The sequence below is a fragment of the Anoplopoma fimbria genome, chromosome 22 (assembly GCF_027596085.1).
Source record: "Anoplopoma fimbria isolate UVic2021 breed Golden Eagle Sablefish chromosome 22, Afim_UVic_2022, whole genome shotgun sequence".
NCBI classification, from domain to species: Eukaryota; Metazoa; Chordata; class Actinopteri; order Perciformes; family Anoplopomatidae; genus Anoplopoma; species Anoplopoma fimbria.
In genome coordinates, this window is record NC_072470.1 from 8,362,058 (window position 1) to 8,381,057 (window position 19,000).

Below are 19,000 nucleotides of genomic sequence, written 5' to 3' on the forward strand. Positions count from 1 at the left end.
ATTTGAACATGGTGTTGATAATGGACAATGACAGGCACAGGAGTCCAACAACAAAGCACAAATTGGGATCAGATCAGGCAGGTCCCTCATCCTAATCACCCCTCCGGATCTTAGGTTACGGTTTTCAACATGGCCCACTCTGCTTCCATGTCCCAACCCTGCCCAAATATCCGAGAAAAGAAAAATCCAAAGAAGGGAGTTTAAGTTCGCGGACAGGGGCCTCAGCTCGACGTTCCTGGTTCACCCTCACTACGCTATTGGGTTTAACAGGTATTTACCAGGTACCAGGCCACTACTCTTAATCAGCCACTTTCAAATCATCGTTACATAAGTGTTGCCAAGACAGCCCAACAATGTGTAGAACCTTTAGCATTTCAGGGCAGATCTCATCTACCTGCCTTGTAGACACTCAGGTTTCACTACCTGAACTTACTGTTTGCTAATGATGGATCTATTCCCAGATCGACGTCCTCCAGGTGGACATATCAGTGAGGTTCAGAATCTAACTTCTACTTCTAAAACTTGTCCTGCATTGGCCGGGAATCGAACCCGGGCCTCCCGCGTGGCAGGCAGAATTCTACCACTGAACCACCAATGCTACACTGTTTCAAGTGCCTGTTCTCGCCTGACCCAAATACAAAGTTGATTACAGCTCTGTTGGCAAGTCCAACAAATACACTAATGACAATGGACAATGGGATAGCATCCTAATCACCCCTCCGGATCTTGTACTTGGCACACGTTGACAATGGACAATGAGAGGTGCGGACAGGAGTCCAACAACAGGTTTGTCCAGCAGCCTCCCAGCTATCTCTTGCAACTCAAGACCAGGTAGCGATTATCAGTAGACAGCTCTGCTTTCTCTTCACCAAGGTGTCCAAGACATTCGGCCGCAGTTCTGATGATCCAACCACAAAGTTGATCATGGATCTTTGGCCAAAGGTATTCTTGTATCAAGTACACTCATGAATTTAACATGGCCCACTCTGCTTCCATGTCCCAAGCCTACCCTAAAATTCAAAAATAAAAATACAGATGATGAAGTTTAGGATACTTAAAATCTTCCTTCTCCATGGAGGACATGTCAGTGAGGTTCAGAATCACATTTCTACTTCCAAAAAGTGTCCTGCATTGGCCGGGAATCGAACCCGGGCCTCCCGCGTGGCAGGCGAGAATTCTACCACTGAACCACCAATGCTTGCACGCTCTATTACGTGCCTGTTCTCGCCTGACCCAACTACTATGTTGTTCATGGCTCTGTGGCATAAGGTACCAAATACACTTATGAATAGCCTTGTATTTGAACATGGTGTTGATAATGGACAATGACAGGCACAGGAGTCCAACAACAAAGCACCAATTGGGATCAGATCAGGCAGGTCGCTCATCCTAATCACCCCTCCGGATCTTAGGTTACGGTTTTCAACATGGCCCACTCTGCTTCCATGTCCCAACCTTACCCTAATATCCAAAAGAAAAATACAGAGGATGGAGTTTAGGATATTGCGGAGAGGGCCTCTGCTAGACGTTCTCGGTTCACCCTCACTACACAACTGGGTTTACCAGGTTTGTCCAGCAGCCTCCTCAGCTATCTCTTGCAACTCAGGACAAGGTATTGACTATTAGTGGACAGCTCTGCTTTCTCTTCACCCAGATGTCCAAGACATTCGGCCGCAGTTCTGATGATCCAACCACAAAGTTGATCATGGATCTTTGGCATTAGGTATTCTGTTATCAAGTACACTTATGAATAGCCCTGTACATGAACATGGTGTTTATTATGGACAATTACAGGCACAGAGTCCAACAACAAAGCACCAATTGGGATCAGATCAGGCAGGTCGCTCATCCTAATCAGCCCCCTCCGGATCTTAGGTTACGGTTTTCAACATAGCCCACTCTGCTTCCATGTCCCAACCCTCCCAACCCCGATATACGAAAAGAAAAATCCAAAGAAGGGAGTTTAAGTTCGCGGACAGGGGCCTCAGCTCGACGTTCCTGGTTCACCCTCACTACGCTATTGGGTTTAACAGGTATTTACCAGGTACCAGGCCACTACTCTTAATCACCCACTTTCAAATCATACGTTACATAAGTGTTGCCAAGACAGCCCAACAATGTGTAGAACCTTTAGCATTTCAGGGCAGATCTCATCTACACCTGCCTTGTAGACACTCAGGTTTCTTACTACCTGAACTTACTGTTTAGGACTAATGATGGATCTATTCCCAAGTCTTTAAAATCGACGTCCTCCGAGGTGGACATATCAGTGAGGTTCAGAATCTAACTTCTACTTCTAAAACTTGTCCTGCATTGGCCGGGAATCGAACCCGGGCCTCCCGCGTGGCAGGCGAGAATTCTACCACTGAACCACCAATGCTCGCACACTGTTTCAAGTGCCTGTTCTCGCCTGACCCAAATACAAAGTTGATTACAGCTCTGTGGCATAAGGTACCAAATACACTAATGGATAGCCTTGTACTTGAACATGACGTTGACAATGGACAATGAGAGGTACAGGAGTCCAACAACAGGTTTGTCCAGCAGCCTCCCCAGCTATCTCTTGCAACTCAAGACCAGGTAGCGATTATCAGTAGACAGCTCTGCTTTCTCTTCACCAAGGTGTCCAAGACATTCGGCCGCAGTTCTGATGATCCAACCACAAAGTTGATCATGGATCTTTGGCCTGAGGTATTCTGGTATCAAGTACACTCATGAATTTAACATGGCCCACTCTGCTTCCATGTCCCAAGCCTACCCTAAAATTCAAAAATAAAAATACAGATGATGAAGTTTAGGATACTTAAAATCTTCCTTCTCCATGGAGGACATGTCAGTGAGGTTCAGAATCACATTTCTACTTCCAAAAAGTGTCCTGCATTGGCCGGGAATCGAACCCGGGCCTCCCGCGTGGCAGGCGAGAATTCTACCACTGAACCACCAATGCTTGCACGCTCTATTACGTGCCTGTTCTCGCCTGACCCAACTACTATGTTGTTCATGGCTCTGTGGCATAAGGTACCAAATACACTTATGAATAGCCTTGTATTTGAACATGGTGTTGATAATGGACAATGACAGGCACAGGAGTCCAACAACAAAGCACCAATTGGGATCAGATCAGGCAGGTCGCTCATCCTAATCACCCCTCCGGATCTTAGGTTACGGTTTTCAACATGGCCCACTCTGCTTCCATGTCCCAACCTTACCCTAATATCCAAAAAGAAAAATACAGAGGATGGAGTTTAGGATATTGCGGAGAGGGTCCTCTGCTAGACGTTCTCGGTTCACCCTCACTACACAACTGGGTTTACCAGGTTTGTCCAGCAGCCTCCTCAGCTATCTCTTGCAACTCAGGACAAGGTATTGACTATTAGTGGACAGCTCTGCTTTCTCTTCACCCAGATGTCCAAGACATTCGGCCGCAGTTCTGATGATCCAACCACAAAGTTGATCATGGATCTTTGGCATTAGGTATTCTGTTATCAAGTACACTTATGAATAGCCCTGTACATGAACATGGTGTTTATTATGGACAATTACAGGCACAGGAGTCCAACAACAAAGCACCAATTGGGATCAGATCAGGCAGGTCGCTCATCCTAATCACCCCTCCGGATCTTAGGTTACGGTTTTCAACATAGCCCACTCTGCTTCCATGTCCCAACCCTACCCCGATATACGAAAAGAAAAATCCAAAGAAGGGAGTTTAAGTTCGCGGACAGGGGCCTCAGCTCGACGTTCCTGGTTCACCCTCACTACGCTATTGGGTTTAACAGGTATTTACCAGGTACCAGGCCACTACTCTTAATCAGCCACTTTCAAATCATACGTTACATAAGTGTTGCCAAGACAGCCCAACAATGTGTAGAACCTTTAGCATTTCAGGGCAGATCTCATCTACACCTGCCTTGTAGACACTCAGGTTTCTTACTACCTGAACTTACTGTTTAGGACTAATGATGGATCTATTCCCAAGTCTTTAAAATCGACGTCCTCCGAGGTGGACATATCAGTGAGGTTCAGAATCTAACTTCTACTTCTAAAACTTGTCCTGCATTGGCCGGGAATCGAACCCGGGCCTCCCGCGTGGCAGGCGAGAATTCTACCACTGAACCACCAATGCTCGCACACTGTTTCAAGTGCCTGTTCTCGCCTGACCCAAATACAAAGTTGATTACAGCTCTGTGGCATAAGGTACCAAATACACTAATGGATAGCCTTGTACTTGAACATGACGTTGACAATGGACAATGAGAGGTACAGGAGTCCAACAACAGGTTTGTCCAGCAGCCTCCCCAGCTATCTCTTGCAACTCAAGACCAGGTAGCGATTATCAGTAGACAGCTCTGCTTTCTCTTCACCAAGGTGTCCAAGACATTCGGCCGCAGTTCTGATGATCCAACCACAAAGTTGATCATGGATCTTTGGCCTGAGGTATTCTGGTATCAAGTACACTCATGAATTTAACATGGCCCACTCTGCTTCCATGTCCCAAGCCTACCCTAAAATTCAAAAATAAAAATACAGATGATGAAGTTTAGGATACTTAAAATCTTCCTTCTCCATGGAGGACATGTCAGTGAGGTTCAGAATCACATTTCTACTTCCAAAAAGTGTCCTGCATTGGCCGGGAATCGAACCCGGGCCTCCCGCGTGGCAGGCGAGAATTCTACCACTGAACCACCAATGCTTGCACGCTCTATTACGTGCCTGTTCTCGCCTGACCCAACTACTATGTTGTTCATGGCTCTGTGGCATAAGGTACCAAATACACTTATGAATAGCCTTGTATTTGAACATGGTGTTGATAATGGACAATGACAGGCACAGGAGTCCAACAACAAAGCACCAATTGGGATCAGATCAGGCAGGTCGCTCATCCTAATCACCCCTCCGGATCTTAGGTTACGGTTTTCAACATGGCCCACTCTGCTTCCATGTCCCAACCTTACCCTAATATCCAAAAAGAAAAATACAGAGGATGGAGTTTAGGATATTGCGGAGAGGGTCCTCTGCTAGACGTTCTCGGTTCACCCTCACTACACAACTGGGTTTACCAGGTTTGTCCAGCAGCCTCCTCAGCTATCTCTTGCAACTCAGGACAAGGTATTGACTATTAGTGGACAGCTCTGCTTTCTCTTCACCCAGATGTCCAAGACATTCGGCCGCAGTTCTGATGATCCAACCACAAAGTTGATCATGGATCTTTGGCATTAGGTATTCTGTTATCAAGTACACTTATGAATAGCCCTGTACATGAACATGGTGTTTATTATGGACAATTACAGGCACAGGAGTCCAACAACAAAGCACCAATTGGGATCAGATCAGGCAGGTCGCTCATCCTAATCACCCCCTCCGGATCTTAGGTTACGGTTTTCAACATAGCCCACTCTGCTTCCATGTCCCAACCCTACCCCGATATACGAAAAGAAAAATCCAAAGAAGGGAGTTTAAGTTCGCGGACAGGGGCCTCAGCTCGACGTTCCTGGTTCACCCTCACTACGCTATTGGGTTTAACAGGTATTTACCAGGTACCAGGCCACTACTCTTAATCAGCCACTTTCAAATCATACGTTACATAAGTGTTGCCAAGACAGCCCAACAATGTGTAGAACCTTTAGCATTTCAGGGCAGATCTCATCTACACCTGCCTTGTAGACACTCAGGTTTCTTACTACCTGAACTTACTGTTTAGGACTAATGATGGATCTATTCCCAAGTCTTTAAAATCGACGTCCTCCGAGGTGGACATATCAGTGAGGTTCAGAATCTAACTTCTACTTCTAAAACTTGTCCTGCATTGGCCGGGAATCGAACCCGGGCCTCCCGCGTGGCAGGCGAGAATTCTACCACTGAACCACCAATGCTCGCACACTGTTTCAAGTGCCTGTTCTCGCCTGACCCAAATACAAAGTTGATTACAGCTCTGTGGCATAAGGTACCAAATACACTAATGGATAGCCTTGTACTTGAACATGACGTTGACAATGGACAATGAGAGGTACAGGAGTCCAACAACAGGTTTGTCCAGCAGCCTCCCCAGCTATCTCTTGCAACTCAAGACCAGGTAGCGATTATCAGTAGACAGCTCTGCTTTCTCTTCACCAAGGTGTCCAAGACATTCGGCCGCAGTTCTGATGATCCAACCACAAAGTTGATCATGGATCTTTGGCCTGAGGTATTCTGGTATCAAGTACACTCATGAATTTAACATGGCCCACTCTGCTTCCATGTCCCAAGCCTACCCTAAAATTCAAAAATAAAAATACAGATGATGAAGTTTAGGATACTTAAAATCTTCCTTCTCCATGGAGGACATGTCAGTGAGGTTCAGAATCACATTTCTACTTCCAAAAAGTGTCCTGCATTGGCCGGGAATCGAACCCGGGCCTCCCGCGTGGCAGGCGAGAATTCTACCACTGAACCACCAATGCTTGCACGCTCTATTACGTGCCTGTTCTCGCCTGACCCAACTACTATGTTGTTCATGGCTCTGTGGCATAAGGTACCAAATACACTTATGAATAGCCTTGTATTTGAACATGGTGTTGATAATGGACAATGACAGGCACAGGAGTCCAACAACAAAGCACCAATTGGGATCAGATCAGGCAGGTCGCTCATCCTAATCACCCCCTCCGGATCTTAGGTTACGGTTTTCAACATGGCCCACTCTGCTTCCATGTCCCAACCTTACCCTAATATCCAAAAAGAAAAATACAGAGGATGGAGTTTAGGATATTGCGGAGAGGGTCCTCTGCTAGACGTTCTCGGTTCACCCTCACTACACAACTGGGTTTACCAGGTTTGTCCAGCAGCCTCCTCAGCTATCTCTTGCAACTCAGGACAAGGTATTGACTATTAGTGGACAGCTCTGCTTTCTCTTCACCCAGATGTCCAAGACATTCGGCCGCAGTTCTGATGATCCAACCACAAAGTTGATCATGGATCTTTGGCATTAGGTATTCTGTTATCAAGTACACTTATGAATAGCCCTGTACATGAACATGGTGTTTATTATGGACAATTACAGGCACAGGAGTCCAACAACAAAGCACCAATTGGGATCAGATCAGGCAGGTCGCTCATCCTAATCACCCCTCCGGATCTTAGGTTACGGTTTTCAACATAGCCCACTCTGCTTCCATGTCCCAACCCTACCCCGATATACGAAAAGAAAAATCCAAAGAAGGGAGTTTAAGTTCGCGGACAGGGGCCTCAGCTCGACGTTCCTGGTTCACCCTCACTACGCTATTGGGTTTAACAGGTATTTACCAGGTACCAGGCCACTACTCTTAATCAGCCACTTTCAAATCATACGTTACATAAGTGTTGCCAAGACAGCCCAACAATGTGTAGAACCTTTAGCATTTCAGGGCAGATCTCATCTACACCTGCCTTGTAGACACTCAGGTTTCTTACTACCTGAACTTACTGTTTAGGACTAATGATGGATCTATTCCCAAGTCTTTAAAATCGACGTCCTCCGAGGTGGACATATCAGTGAGGTTCAGAATCTAACTTCTACTTCTAAAACTTGTCCTGCATTGGCCGGGAATCGAACCCGGGCCTCCCGCGTGGCAGGCGAGAATTCTACCACTGAACCACCAATGCTCGCACACTGTTTCAAGTGCCTGTTCTCGCCTGACCCAAATACAAAGTTGATTACAGCTCTGTGGCATAAGGTACCAAATACACTAATGGATAGCCTTGTACTTGAACATGACGTTGACAATGGACAATGAGAGGTACAGGAGTCCAACAACAGGTTTGTCCAGCAGCCTCCCCAGCTATCTCTTGCAACTCAAGACCAGGTAGCGATTATCAGTAGACAGCTCTGCTTTCTCTTCACCAAGGTGTCCAAGACATTCGGCCGCAGTTCTGATGATCCAACCACAAAGTTGATCATGGATCTTTGGCCTGAGGTATTCTGGTATCAAGTACACTCATGAATTTAACATGGCCCACTCTGCTTCCATGTCCCAAGCCTACCCTAAAATTCAAAAATAAAAATACAGATGATGAAGTTTAGGATACTTAAAATCTTCCTTCTCCATGGAGGACATGTCAGTGAGGTTCAGAATCACATTTCTACTTCCAAAAAGTGTCCTGCATTGGCCGGGAATCGAACCCGGGCCTCCCGCGTGGCAGGCGAGAATTCTACCACTGAACCACCAATGCTTGCACGCTCTATTACGTGCCTGTTCTCGCCTGACCCAACTACTATGTTGTTCATGGCTCTGTGGCATAAGGTACCAAATACACTTATGAATAGCCTTGTATTTGAACATGGTGTTGATAATGGACAATGACAGGCACAGGAGTCCAACAACAAAGCACCAATTGGGATCAGATCAGGCAGGTCGCTCATCCTAATCACCCCTCCGGATCTTAGGTTACGGTTTTCAACATGGCCCACTCTGCTTCCATGTCCCAACCTTACCCTAATATCCAAAAAGAAAAATACAGAGGATGGAGTTTAGGATATTGCGGAGAGGGGCCTCTGCTAGACGTTCTCGGTTCACCCTCACTACACAACTGGGTTTACCAGGTTTGTCCAGCAGCCTCCTCAGCTATCTCTTGCAACTCAGGACAAGGTATTGACTATTAGTGGACAGCTCTGCTTTCTCTTCACCCAGATGTCCAAGACATTCGGCCGCAGTTCTGATGATCCAACCACAAAGTTGATCATGGATCTTTGGCATTAGGTATTCTGTTATCAAGTACACTTATGAATAGCCCTGTACATGAACATGGTGTTTATTATGGACAATTACAGGCACAGGAGTCCAACAACAAAGCACCAATTGGGATCAGATCAGGCAGGTCGCTCATCCTAATCACCCCCTCCGGATCTTAGGTTACGGTTTTCAACATAGCCCACTCTGCTTCCATGTCCCAACCCTACCCCGATATACGAAAAGAAAAATCCAAAGAAGGGAGTTTAAGTTCGCGGACAGGGGCCTCAGCTCGACGTTCCTGGTTCACCCTCACTACGCTATTGGGTTTAACAGGTATTTACCAGGTACCAGGCCACTACTCTTAATCAGCCACTTTCAAATCATACGTTACATAAGTGTTGCCAAGACAGCCCAACAATGTGTAGAACCTTTAGCATTTCAGGGCAGATCTCATCTACACCTGCCTTGTAGACACTCAGGTTTCTTACTACCTGAACTTACTGTTTAGGACTAATGATGGATCTATTCCCAAGTCTTTAAAATCGACGTCCTCCGAGGTGGACATATCAGTGAGGTTCAGAATCTAACTTCTACTTCTAAAACTTGTCCTGCATTGGCCGGGAATCGAACCCGGGCCTCCCGCGTGGCAGGCGAGAATTCTACCACTGAACCACCAATGCTCGCACACTGTTTCAAGTGCCTGTTCTCGCCTGACCCAAATACAAAGTTGATTACAGCTCTGTGGCATAAGGTACCAAATACACTAATGGATAGCCTTGTACTTGAACATGACGTTGACAATGGACAATGAGAGGTACAGGAGTCCAACAACAGGTTTGTCCAGCAGCCTCCCCAGCTATCTCTTGCAACTCAAGACCAGGTAGCGATTATCAGTAGACAGCTCTGCTTTCTCTTCACCAAGGTGTCCAAGACATTCGGCCGCAGTTCTGATGATCCAACCACAAAGTTGATCATGGATCTTTGGCCTGAGGTATTCTGGTATCAAGTACACTCATGAATTTAACATGGCCCACTCTGCTTCCATGTCCCAAGCCTACCCTAAAATTCAAAAATAAAAATACAGATGATGAAGTTTAGGATACTTAAAATCTTCCTTCTCCATGGAGGACATGTCAGTGAGGTTCAGAATCACATTTCTACTTCCAAAAAGTGTCCTGCATTGGCCGGGAATCGAACCCGGGCCTCCCGCGTGGCAGGCGAGAATTCTACCACTGAACCACCAATGCTTGCACGCTCTATTACGTGCCTGTTCTCGCCTGACCCAACTACTATGTTGTTCATGGCTCTGTGGCATAAGGTACCAAATACACTTATGAATAGCCTTGTATTTGAACATGGTGTTGATAATGGACAATGACAGGCACAGGAGTCCAACAACAAAGCACCAATTGGGATCAGATCAGGCAGGTCGCTCATCCTAATCACCCCCTCCGGATCTTAGGTTACGGTTTTCAACATGGCCCACTCTGCTTCCATGTCCCAACCTTACCCTAATATCCAAAAAGAAAAATACAGAGGATGGAGTTTAGGATATTGCGGAGAGGGTCCTCTGCTAGACGTTCTCGGTTCACCCTCACTACACAACTGGGTTTACCAGGTTTGTCCAGCAGCCTCCTCAGCTATCTCTTGCAACTCAGGACAAGGTATTGACTATTAGTGGACAGCTCTGCTTTCTCTTCACCCAGATGTCCAAGACATTCGGCCGCAGTTCTGATGATCCAACCACAAAGTTGATCATGGATCTTTGGCATTAGGTATTCTGTTATCAAGTACACTTATGAATAGCCCTGTACATGAACATGGTGTTTATTATGGACAATTACAGGCACAGGAGTCCAACAACAAAGCACCAATTGGGATCAGATCAGGCAGGTCGCTCATCCTAATCACCCCCTCCGGATCTTAGGTTACGGTTTTCAACATAGCCCACTCTGCTTCCATGTCCCAACCCTACCCCGATATACGAAAAGAAAAATCCAAAGAAGGGAGTTTAAGTTCGCGGACAGGGGCCTCAGCTCGACGTTCCTGGTTCACCCTCACTACGCTATTGGGTTTAACAGGTATTTACCAGGTACCAGGCCACTACTCTTAATCAGCCACTTTCAAATCATACGTTACATAAGTGTTGCCAAGACAGCCCAACAATGTGTAGAACCTTTAGCATTTCAGGGCAGATCTCATCTACACCTGCCTTGTAGACACTCAGGTTTCTTACTACCTGAACTTACTGTTTAGGACTAATGATGGATCTATTCCCAAGTCTTTAAAATCGACGTCCTCCGAGGTGGACATATCAGTGAGGTTCAGAATCTAACTTCTACTTCTAAAACTTGTCCTGCATTGGCCGGGAATCGAACCCGGGCCTCCCGCGTGGCAGGCGAGAATTCTACCACTGAACCACCAATGCTCGCACACTGTTTCAAGTGCCTGTTCTCGCCTGACCCAAATACAAAGTTGATTACAGCTCTGTGGCATAAGGTACCAAATACACTAATGGATAGCCTTGTACTTGAACATGACGTTGACAATGGACAATGAGAGGTACAGGAGTCCAACAACAGGTTTGTCCAGCAGCCTCCCAGCTATCTCTCTTGCAACTCAAGACCAGGTAGCGATTATCAGTAGACAGCTCTGCTTTCTCTTCACCAAGGTGTCCAAGACATTCGGCCGCAGTTCTGATGATCCAACCACAAAGTTGATCATGGATCTTTGGCCTGAGGTATTCTGGTATCAAGTACACTCATGAATTTAACATGGCCCACTCTGCTTCCATGTCCCAAGCCTACCCTAAAATTCAAAAATAAAAATACAGATGATGAAGTTTAGGATACTTAAAATCTTCCTTCTCCATGGAGGACATGTCAGTGAGGTTCAGAATCACATTTCTACTTCCAAAAAGTGTCCTGCATTGGCCGGGAATCGAACCCGGGCCTCCCGCGTGGCAGGCGAGAATTCTACCACTGAACCACCAATGCTTGCACGCTCTATTACGTGCCTGTTCTCGCCTGACCCAACTACTATGTTGTTCATGGCTCTGTGGCATAAGGTACCAAATACACTTATGAATAGCCTTGTATTTGAACATGGTGTTGATAATGGACAATGACAGGCACAGGAGTCCAACAACAAAGCACCAATTGGGATCAGATCAGGCAGGTCGCTCATCCTAATCACCCCCTCCGGATCTTAGGTTACGGTTTTCAACATGGCCCACTCTGCTTCCATGTCCCAACCTTACCCTAATATCCAAAAAGAAAAATACAGAGGATGGAGTTTAGGATATTGCGGAGAGGGGCCTCTGCTAGACGTTCTCGGTTCACCCTCACTACACAACTGGGTTTACCAGGTTTGTCCAGCAGCCTCCTCAGCTATCTCTTGCAACTCAGGACAAGGTATTGACTATTAGTGGACAGCTCTGCTTTCTCTTCACCCAGATGTCCAAGACATTCGGCCGCAGTTCTGATGATCCAACCACAAAGTTGATCATGGATCTTTGGCATTAGGTATTCTGTTATCAAGTACACTTATGAATAGCCCTGTACATGAACATGGTGTTTATTATGGACAATTACAGGCACAGGTCCAACAACAAAGCACCAATTGGGATCAGATCAAGGTCAGCAGCACCAATTGGGATCAGATCAGGCAGGTCGCCATCCTAATCACCCCCTCCGGATCTTAGGTTACGGTTTTCAACATAGCCCACTCTGCTTCCATGTCCCAACCCTACCCCGATATACGAAAAGAAAAATCCAAAGAAGGGAGTTTAAGTTCGCGGACAGGGGCCTCAGCTCGACGTTCCTGGTTCACCCTCACTACGCTATTGGGTTTAACAGGTATTTACCAGGTACCAGGCCACTACTCTTAATCACCCACTTTCAAATCATACGTTACATAAGTGTTGCCAAGACAGCCCAACAATGTGTAGAACCTTTAGCATTTCAGGGCAGATCTCATCTACACCTGCCTTGTAGACACTCAGGTTTCTTACTACCTGAACTTACTGTTTAGGACTAATGATGGATCTATTCCCAAGTCTTTAAAATCGACGTCCTCCGAGGTGGACATATCAGTGAGGTTCAGAATCTAACTTCTACTTCTAAAACTTGTCCTGCATTGGCCGGGAATCGAACCCGGGCCTCCCGCGTGGCAGGCGAGAATTCTACCACTGAACCACCAATGCTCGCACACTGTTTCAAGTGCCTGTTCTCGCCTGACCCAAATACAAAGTTGATTACAGCTCTGTGGCATAAGGTACCAAATACACTAATGGATAGCCTTGTACTTGAACATGACGTTGACAATGGACAATGAGAGGTACAGGAGTCCAACAACAAAGCACCAATTCACCTCCTCCGGATCTTAGGTTACGGTTTTCAACATGGCACACTCAGCTTCCATGGATACATAAAGAAAAATACAGAGGATGGAGTTCAGGATATTGCAGACAGGGGCCTCTGCTAGACGTCTCCGGTTCACCCTCACTACACAACAGGGTTTACCAGGTTTGTCCAGCAGCCTCCCCAGCTATCTCTTGCAACTCAAGACCAGGTAGCGATTATCAGTAGACAGCTCTGCTTTCTCTTCACCAAGGTGTCCAAGACATTCGGCCGCAGTTCTGATGATCCAACCACAAAGTTGATCATGGATCTTTGGCCTGAGGTATTCTGGTATCAAGTACACTCATGAATTTAACATGGCCCACTCTGCTTCCATGTCCCAAGCCTACCCTAAAATTCAAAAATAAAAATACAGATGATGAAGTTTAGGATACTTAAAATCTTCCTTCTCCATGGAGGACATGTCAGTGAGGTTCAGAATCACATTTCTACTTCCAAAAAGTGTCCTGCATTGGCCGGGAATCGAACCCGGGCCTCCCGCGTGGCAGGCGAGAATTCTACCACTGAACCACCAATGCTTGCACGCTCTATTACGTGCCTGTTCTCGCCTGACCCAACTACTATGTTGTTCATGGCTCTGTGGCATAAGGTACCAAATACACTTATGAATAGCCTTGTATTTGAACATGGTGTTGATAATGGACAATGACAGGCACAGGAGTCCAACAACAAAGCACCAATTGGGATCAGATCAGGCAGGTCGCTCATCCTAATCACCCCCTCCGGATCTTAGGTTACGGTTTTCAACATGGCCCACTCTGCTTCCATGTCCCAACCTTACCCTAATATCCAAAAAGAAAAATACAGAGGATGGAGTTTAGGATATTGCGGAGAGGGCCTCTGCTAGACGTTCTCGGTTCACCCTCACTACACAACTGGGTTTACCAGGTTTGTCCAGCAGCCTCCTCAGCTATCTCTTGCAACTCAGGACAAGGTATTGACTATTAGTGGACAGCTCTGCTTTCTCTTCACCCAGATGTCCAAGACATTCGGCCGCAGTTCTGATGATCCAACCACAAAGTTGATCATGGATCTTTGGCATTAGGTATTCTGTTATCAAGTACACTTATGAATAGCCCTGTACATGAACATGGTGTTTATTATGGACAATTACAGGCACAGGAGTCCAACAACAAAGCACCAATTGGGATCAGATCAGGCAGGTCGCTCATCCTAATCACCCCTCCGGATCTTAGGTTACGGTTTTCAACATAGCCCACTCTGCTTCCATGTCCCAACCCTACCCCGATATACGAAAAGAAAAATCCAAAGAAGGGAGTTTAAGTTCGCGGACAGGGGCCTCAGCTCGACGTTCCTGGTTCACCCTCACTACGCTATTGGGTTTAACAGGTATTTACCAGGTACCAGGCCACTACTCTTAATCAGCCACTTTCAAATCATACGTTACATAAGTGTTGCCAAGACAGCCCAACAATGTGTAGAACCTTTAGCATTTCAGGGCAGATCTCATCTACACCTGCCTTGTAGACACTCAGGTTTCTTACTACCTGAACTTACTGTTTAGGACTAATGATGGATCTATTCCCAAGTCTTTAAAATCGACGTCCTCCGAGGTGGACATATCAGTGAGGTTCAGAATCTAACTTCTACTTCTAAAACTTGTCCTGCATTGGCCGGGAATCGAACCCGGGCCTCCCGCGTGGCAGGCGAGAATTCTACCACTGAACCACCAATGCTCGCACACTGTTTCAAGTGCCTGTTCTCGCCTGACCCAAATACAAAGTTGATTACAGCTCTGTGGCATAAGGTACCAAATACACTAATGGATAGCCTTGTACTTGAACATGACGTTGACAATGGACAGGTACAGGAGTCCAACAACAGGTTTGTCCAGCAGCCTCCCCAGCTATCTCTTGCAACTCAAGACCAGGTAGCGATTATCAGTAGACAGCTCTGCTTTCTCTTCACCAAGGTGTCCAAGACATTCGGCCGCAGTTCTGATGATCCAACCACAAAGTTGATCATGGATCTTTGGCCTGAGGTATTCTGGTATCAAGTACACTCATGAATTTAACATGGCCCACTCTGCTTCCATGTCCCAAGCCTACCCTAAAATTCAAAAATAAAAATACAGATGATGAAGTTTAGGATACTTAAAATCTTCCTTCTCCATGGAGGACATGTCAGTGAGGTTCAGAATCACATTTCTACTTCCAAAAAGTGTCCTGCATTGGCCGGGAATCGAACCCGGGCCTCCCGCGTGGCAGGCGAGAATTCTACCACTGAACCACCAATGCTTGCACGCTCTATTACGTGCCTGTTCTCGCCTGACCCAACTACTATGTTGTTCATGGCTCTGTGGCATAAGGTACCAAATACACTTATGAATAGCCTTGTATTTGAACATGGTGTTGATAATGGACAATGACAGGCACAGGAGTCCAACAACAAAGCACCAATTGGGATCAGATCAGGCAGGTCGCTCATCCTAATCACCCCCTCCGGATCTTAGGTTACGGTTTTCAACATGGCCCACTCTGCTTCCATGTCCCAACCTTACCCTAATATCCAAAAAGAAAAATACAGAGGATGGAGTTTAGGATATTGCGGAGAGGGGCCTCTGCTAGACGTTCTCGGTTCACCCTCACTACACAACTGGGTTTACCAGGTTTGTCCAGCAGCCTCCTCAGCTATCTCTTGCAACTCAGGACAAGGTATTGACTATTAGTGGACAGCTCTGCTTTCTCTTCACCCAGATGTCCAAGACATTCGGCCGCAGTTCTGATGATCCAACCACAAAGTTGATCATGGATCTTTGGCATTAGGTATTCTGTTATCAAGTACACTTATGAATAGCCCTGTACATGAACATGGTGTTTATTATGGACAATTACAGGCACAGGAGTCCAACAACAAAGCACCAATTGGGATCAGATCAGGCAGGTCGCTCATCCTAATCACCCCCTCCGGATCTTAGGTTACGGTTTTCAACATAGCCCACTCTGCTTCCATGTCCCAACCCTACCCCGATATACGAAAAGAAAAATCCAAAGAAGGGAGTTTAAGTTCGCGGACAGGGGCCTCAGCTCGACGTTCCTGGTTCACCCTCACTACGCTATTGGGTTTAACAGGTATTTACCAGGTACCAGGCCACTACTCTTAATCAGCCACTTTCAAATCATACGTTACATAAGTGTTGCCAAGACAGCCCAACAATGTGTAGAACCTTTAGCATTTCAGGGCAGATCTCATCTACACCTGCCTTGTAGACACTCAGGTTTCTTACTACCTGAACTTACTGTTTAGGACTAATGATGGATCTATTCCCAAGTCTTTAAAATCGACGTCCTCCGAGGTGGACATATCAGTGAGGTTCAGAATCTAACTTCTACTTCTAAAACTTGTCCTGCATTGGCCGGGAATCGAACCCGGGCCTCCCGCGTGGCAGGCGAGAATTCTACCACTGAACCACCAATGCTTGCACGCTCTATTACGTGCCTGTTCTCGCCTGACCCAACTACTATGTTGTTCATGGCTCTGTGGCATAAGGTACCAAATACACTTATGAATAGCCTTGTATTTGAACATGGTGTTGATAATGGACAATGACAGGCACAGGAGTCCAACAACAAAGCACCAATTGGGATCAGATCAGGCAGGTCGCTCATCCTAATCACCCCCTCCGGATCTTAGGTTACGGTTTTCAACATGGCCCACTCTGCTTCCATGTCCCAACCTTACCCTAATATCCAAAAAGAAAAATACAGAGGATGGAGTTTAGGATATTGCGGAGAGGGGCCTCTGCTAGACGTTCTCGGTTCACCCTCACTACACAACTGGGTTTACCAGGTTTGTCCAGCAGCCTCCTCAGCTATCTCTTGCAACTCAGGACAAGGTATTGACTATTAGTGGACAGCTCTGCTTTCTCTTCACCCAGATGTCCAAGACATTCGGCCGCAGTTCTGATGATCCAACCACAAAGTTGATCATGGATCTTTGGCATTAGGTATTCTGTTATCAAGTACACTTATGAATAGCCCTGTACATGAACATGGTGTTTATTATGGACAATTACAGGCACAGGAGTCCAACAACAAAGCACCAATTGGGATCAGATCAGGCAGGTCGCTCATCCTAATCACCCCCTCCGGATCTTAGGTTACGGTTTTCAACATAGCCCACTCTGCTTCCATGTCCCAACCCTACCCCGATATACGAAAAGAAAAATCCAAAGAAGGGAGTTTAAGTTCGCGGACAGGGGCCTCAGCTCGACGTTCCTGGTTCACCCTCACTACGCTATTGGGTTTAACAGGTATTTACCAGGTACCAGGCCACTACTCTTAATCAGCCACTTTCAAATCATACGTTACATAAGTGTTGCCAAGACAGCCCAACAATGTGTAGAACCTTTAGCATTTCAGGGCAGATCTCATCTACACCTGCCTTGTAGACACTCAGGTTTCTTACTACCTGAACTTACTGTTTAGGACTAATGATGGATCTATTCCCAAGTCTTTAAAATCGACGTCCTCCGAGGTGGACATATCAGTGAGGTTCAGAATCTAACTTCTACTTCTAAAACTTGTCCTGCATTGGCCGGGAATCGAACCCGGGCCTCCCGCGTGGCAGGCGAGAATTCTACCACTGAACCACCAATGCTCGCACACTGTTTCAAGTGCCTGTTCTCGCCTGACCCAAATACAAAGTTGATTACAGCTCTGTGGCATAAGGTACCAAATACACTAATGGATAGCCTTGTACTTGAACATGACGTTGACAATGGACAATGAGAGGTACAGGAGTCCAACAACAGGTTTGTCCAGCAGCCTCCCCAGCTATCTCTTGCAACTCAAGACCAGGTAGCGATTATCAGTAGACAGCTCTGCTTTCTCTTCACCAAGGTGTCCAAGACATTCGGCCGCAGTTCTGATGATCCAACCACAAAGTTGATCATGGATCTTTGGCCTGAGGTATTCTGGTATCAAGTACACTCATGAATTTAACATGGCCCACTCTGCTTCCATGTCCCAAGCCTACCCTAAAATTCAAAAATAAAAATACAGATGATGAAGTTTAGGATACTTAAAATCTTCCTTCTCCATGGAGGACATGTCAGTGAGGTTCAGAATCACATTTCTACTTCCAAAAAGTGTCCTGCATTGGCCGGGAATCGAACCCGGGCCTCCCGCGTGGCAGGCGAGAATTCTACCACTGAACCACCAATGCTTGCACGCTCTATTACGTGCCTGTTCTCGCCTGACCCAACTACTATGTTGTTCATGGCTCTGTGGCATAAGGTACCAAATACACTTATGAATAGCCTTGTATTTGAACATGGTGTTGATAATGGACAATGACAGGCACAGGAGTCCAACAACAAAGCACCAATTGGGATCAGATCAGGCAGGTCGCTCATCCTAATCACCCCCTCCGGATCTTAGGTTACGGTTTTCAACATGGCCCACTCTGCTTCCATGTCCCAACCTTACCCTAATATCCAAAAAGAAAAATACAGAGGATGGAGTTTAGGATATTGCGGAGAGGGGCCTCTGCTAGACGTTCTCGGTTCACCCTCACTACACAACTGGGTTTACCAGGTTTGTCCAGCAGCCTCCTCAGCTATCTCTTGCAACTCAGGACAAGGTATTGACTATTAGTGGACAGCTCTGCTTTCTCTTCACCCAGATGTCCAAGACATTCGGCCGCAGTTCTGATGATCCAACCACAAAGTTGATCATGGATCTTTGGCATTAGGTATTCTGTTATCAAGTACACTTATGAATAGCCCTGTACATGAACATGGTGTTTATTATGGACAATTACAGGCACAGGAGTCCAACAACAAAGCACCAATTGGGATCAGATCAGGCAGGTCGCTCATCCTAATCACCCCCTCCGGATCTTAGGTTACGGTTTTCAACATAGCCCACT

General features: G+C 46.4%; 21 non-coding genes across 21 annotated transcripts; all 21 read right to left on the reverse strand.

Annotated features, from left to right (window-relative positions):
* Positions 1 to 528: 528 nt before the first annotated feature.
* On the reverse strand, positions 529 to 598 carry trnag-gcc (transfer RNA glycine (anticodon GCC)). Its single transcript has one exon. It is a non-coding gene; the product is annotated as a tRNA-Gly (tRNA).
* A 529-nt stretch (positions 599 to 1,127) lies between these two features.
* trnag-gcc (transfer RNA glycine (anticodon GCC)) lies at positions 1,128 to 1,198 on the reverse strand. Its single transcript has one exon. It is a non-coding gene; the product is annotated as a tRNA-Gly (tRNA).
* Positions 1,199 to 2,309: 1,111 nt separating this feature from the next.
* trnag-gcc (transfer RNA glycine (anticodon GCC)) lies at positions 2,310 to 2,380 on the reverse strand. The gene has a single exon. It is a non-coding gene; the product is annotated as a tRNA-Gly (tRNA).
* Positions 2,381 to 2,876: 496 nt separating this feature from the next.
* trnag-gcc (transfer RNA glycine (anticodon GCC)) lies at positions 2,877 to 2,947 on the reverse strand. Its single transcript has one exon. It is a non-coding gene; the product is annotated as a tRNA-Gly (tRNA).
* Positions 2,948 to 4,055: 1,108 nt separating this feature from the next.
* On the reverse strand, positions 4,056 to 4,126 carry trnag-gcc (transfer RNA glycine (anticodon GCC)). Its single transcript has one exon. It is a non-coding gene; the product is annotated as a tRNA-Gly (tRNA).
* Positions 4,127 to 4,622: 496 nt separating this feature from the next.
* On the reverse strand, positions 4,623 to 4,693 carry trnag-gcc (transfer RNA glycine (anticodon GCC)). The gene has a single exon. It is a non-coding gene; the product is annotated as a tRNA-Gly (tRNA).
* Positions 4,694 to 5,802: 1,109 nt separating this feature from the next.
* trnag-gcc (transfer RNA glycine (anticodon GCC)) lies at positions 5,803 to 5,873 on the reverse strand. Its single transcript has one exon. It is a non-coding gene; the product is annotated as a tRNA-Gly (tRNA).
* Positions 5,874 to 6,369: 496 nt separating this feature from the next.
* On the reverse strand, positions 6,370 to 6,440 carry trnag-gcc (transfer RNA glycine (anticodon GCC)). The gene has a single exon. It is a non-coding gene; the product is annotated as a tRNA-Gly (tRNA).
* A 1,109-nt stretch (positions 6,441 to 7,549) lies between these two features.
* Positions 7,550 to 7,620, reverse strand: trnag-gcc (transfer RNA glycine (anticodon GCC)). Its single transcript has one exon. It is a non-coding gene; the product is annotated as a tRNA-Gly (tRNA).
* Positions 7,621 to 8,116: 496 nt separating this feature from the next.
* Positions 8,117 to 8,187, reverse strand: trnag-gcc (transfer RNA glycine (anticodon GCC)). Its single transcript has one exon. It is a non-coding gene; the product is annotated as a tRNA-Gly (tRNA).
* A 1,109-nt stretch (positions 8,188 to 9,296) lies between these two features.
* Positions 9,297 to 9,367, reverse strand: trnag-gcc (transfer RNA glycine (anticodon GCC)). The gene has a single exon. It is a non-coding gene; the product is annotated as a tRNA-Gly (tRNA).
* Positions 9,368 to 9,863: 496 nt separating this feature from the next.
* Positions 9,864 to 9,934, reverse strand: trnag-gcc (transfer RNA glycine (anticodon GCC)). The gene has a single exon. It is a non-coding gene; the product is annotated as a tRNA-Gly (tRNA).
* Positions 9,935 to 11,044: 1,110 nt separating this feature from the next.
* On the reverse strand, positions 11,045 to 11,115 carry trnag-gcc (transfer RNA glycine (anticodon GCC)). The gene has a single exon. It is a non-coding gene; the product is annotated as a tRNA-Gly (tRNA).
* Positions 11,116 to 11,612: 497 nt separating this feature from the next.
* Positions 11,613 to 11,683, reverse strand: trnag-gcc (transfer RNA glycine (anticodon GCC)). Its single transcript has one exon. It is a non-coding gene; the product is annotated as a tRNA-Gly (tRNA).
* Positions 11,684 to 12,820: 1,137 nt separating this feature from the next.
* trnag-gcc (transfer RNA glycine (anticodon GCC)) lies at positions 12,821 to 12,891 on the reverse strand. Its single transcript has one exon. It is a non-coding gene; the product is annotated as a tRNA-Gly (tRNA).
* Positions 12,892 to 13,555: 664 nt separating this feature from the next.
* On the reverse strand, positions 13,556 to 13,626 carry trnag-gcc (transfer RNA glycine (anticodon GCC)). Its single transcript has one exon. It is a non-coding gene; the product is annotated as a tRNA-Gly (tRNA).
* A 1,108-nt stretch (positions 13,627 to 14,734) lies between these two features.
* On the reverse strand, positions 14,735 to 14,805 carry trnag-gcc (transfer RNA glycine (anticodon GCC)). The gene has a single exon. It is a non-coding gene; the product is annotated as a tRNA-Gly (tRNA).
* Positions 14,806 to 15,295: 490 nt separating this feature from the next.
* Positions 15,296 to 15,366, reverse strand: trnag-gcc (transfer RNA glycine (anticodon GCC)). The gene has a single exon. It is a non-coding gene; the product is annotated as a tRNA-Gly (tRNA).
* Positions 15,367 to 16,476: 1,110 nt separating this feature from the next.
* trnag-gcc (transfer RNA glycine (anticodon GCC)) lies at positions 16,477 to 16,547 on the reverse strand. The gene has a single exon. It is a non-coding gene; the product is annotated as a tRNA-Gly (tRNA).
* A 1,110-nt stretch (positions 16,548 to 17,657) lies between these two features.
* On the reverse strand, positions 17,658 to 17,728 carry trnag-gcc (transfer RNA glycine (anticodon GCC)). The gene has a single exon. It is a non-coding gene; the product is annotated as a tRNA-Gly (tRNA).
* Positions 17,729 to 18,224: 496 nt separating this feature from the next.
* Positions 18,225 to 18,295, reverse strand: trnag-gcc (transfer RNA glycine (anticodon GCC)). The gene has a single exon. It is a non-coding gene; the product is annotated as a tRNA-Gly (tRNA).
* Between the last annotated feature and the right edge of the window lie 705 nt (positions 18,296 to 19,000).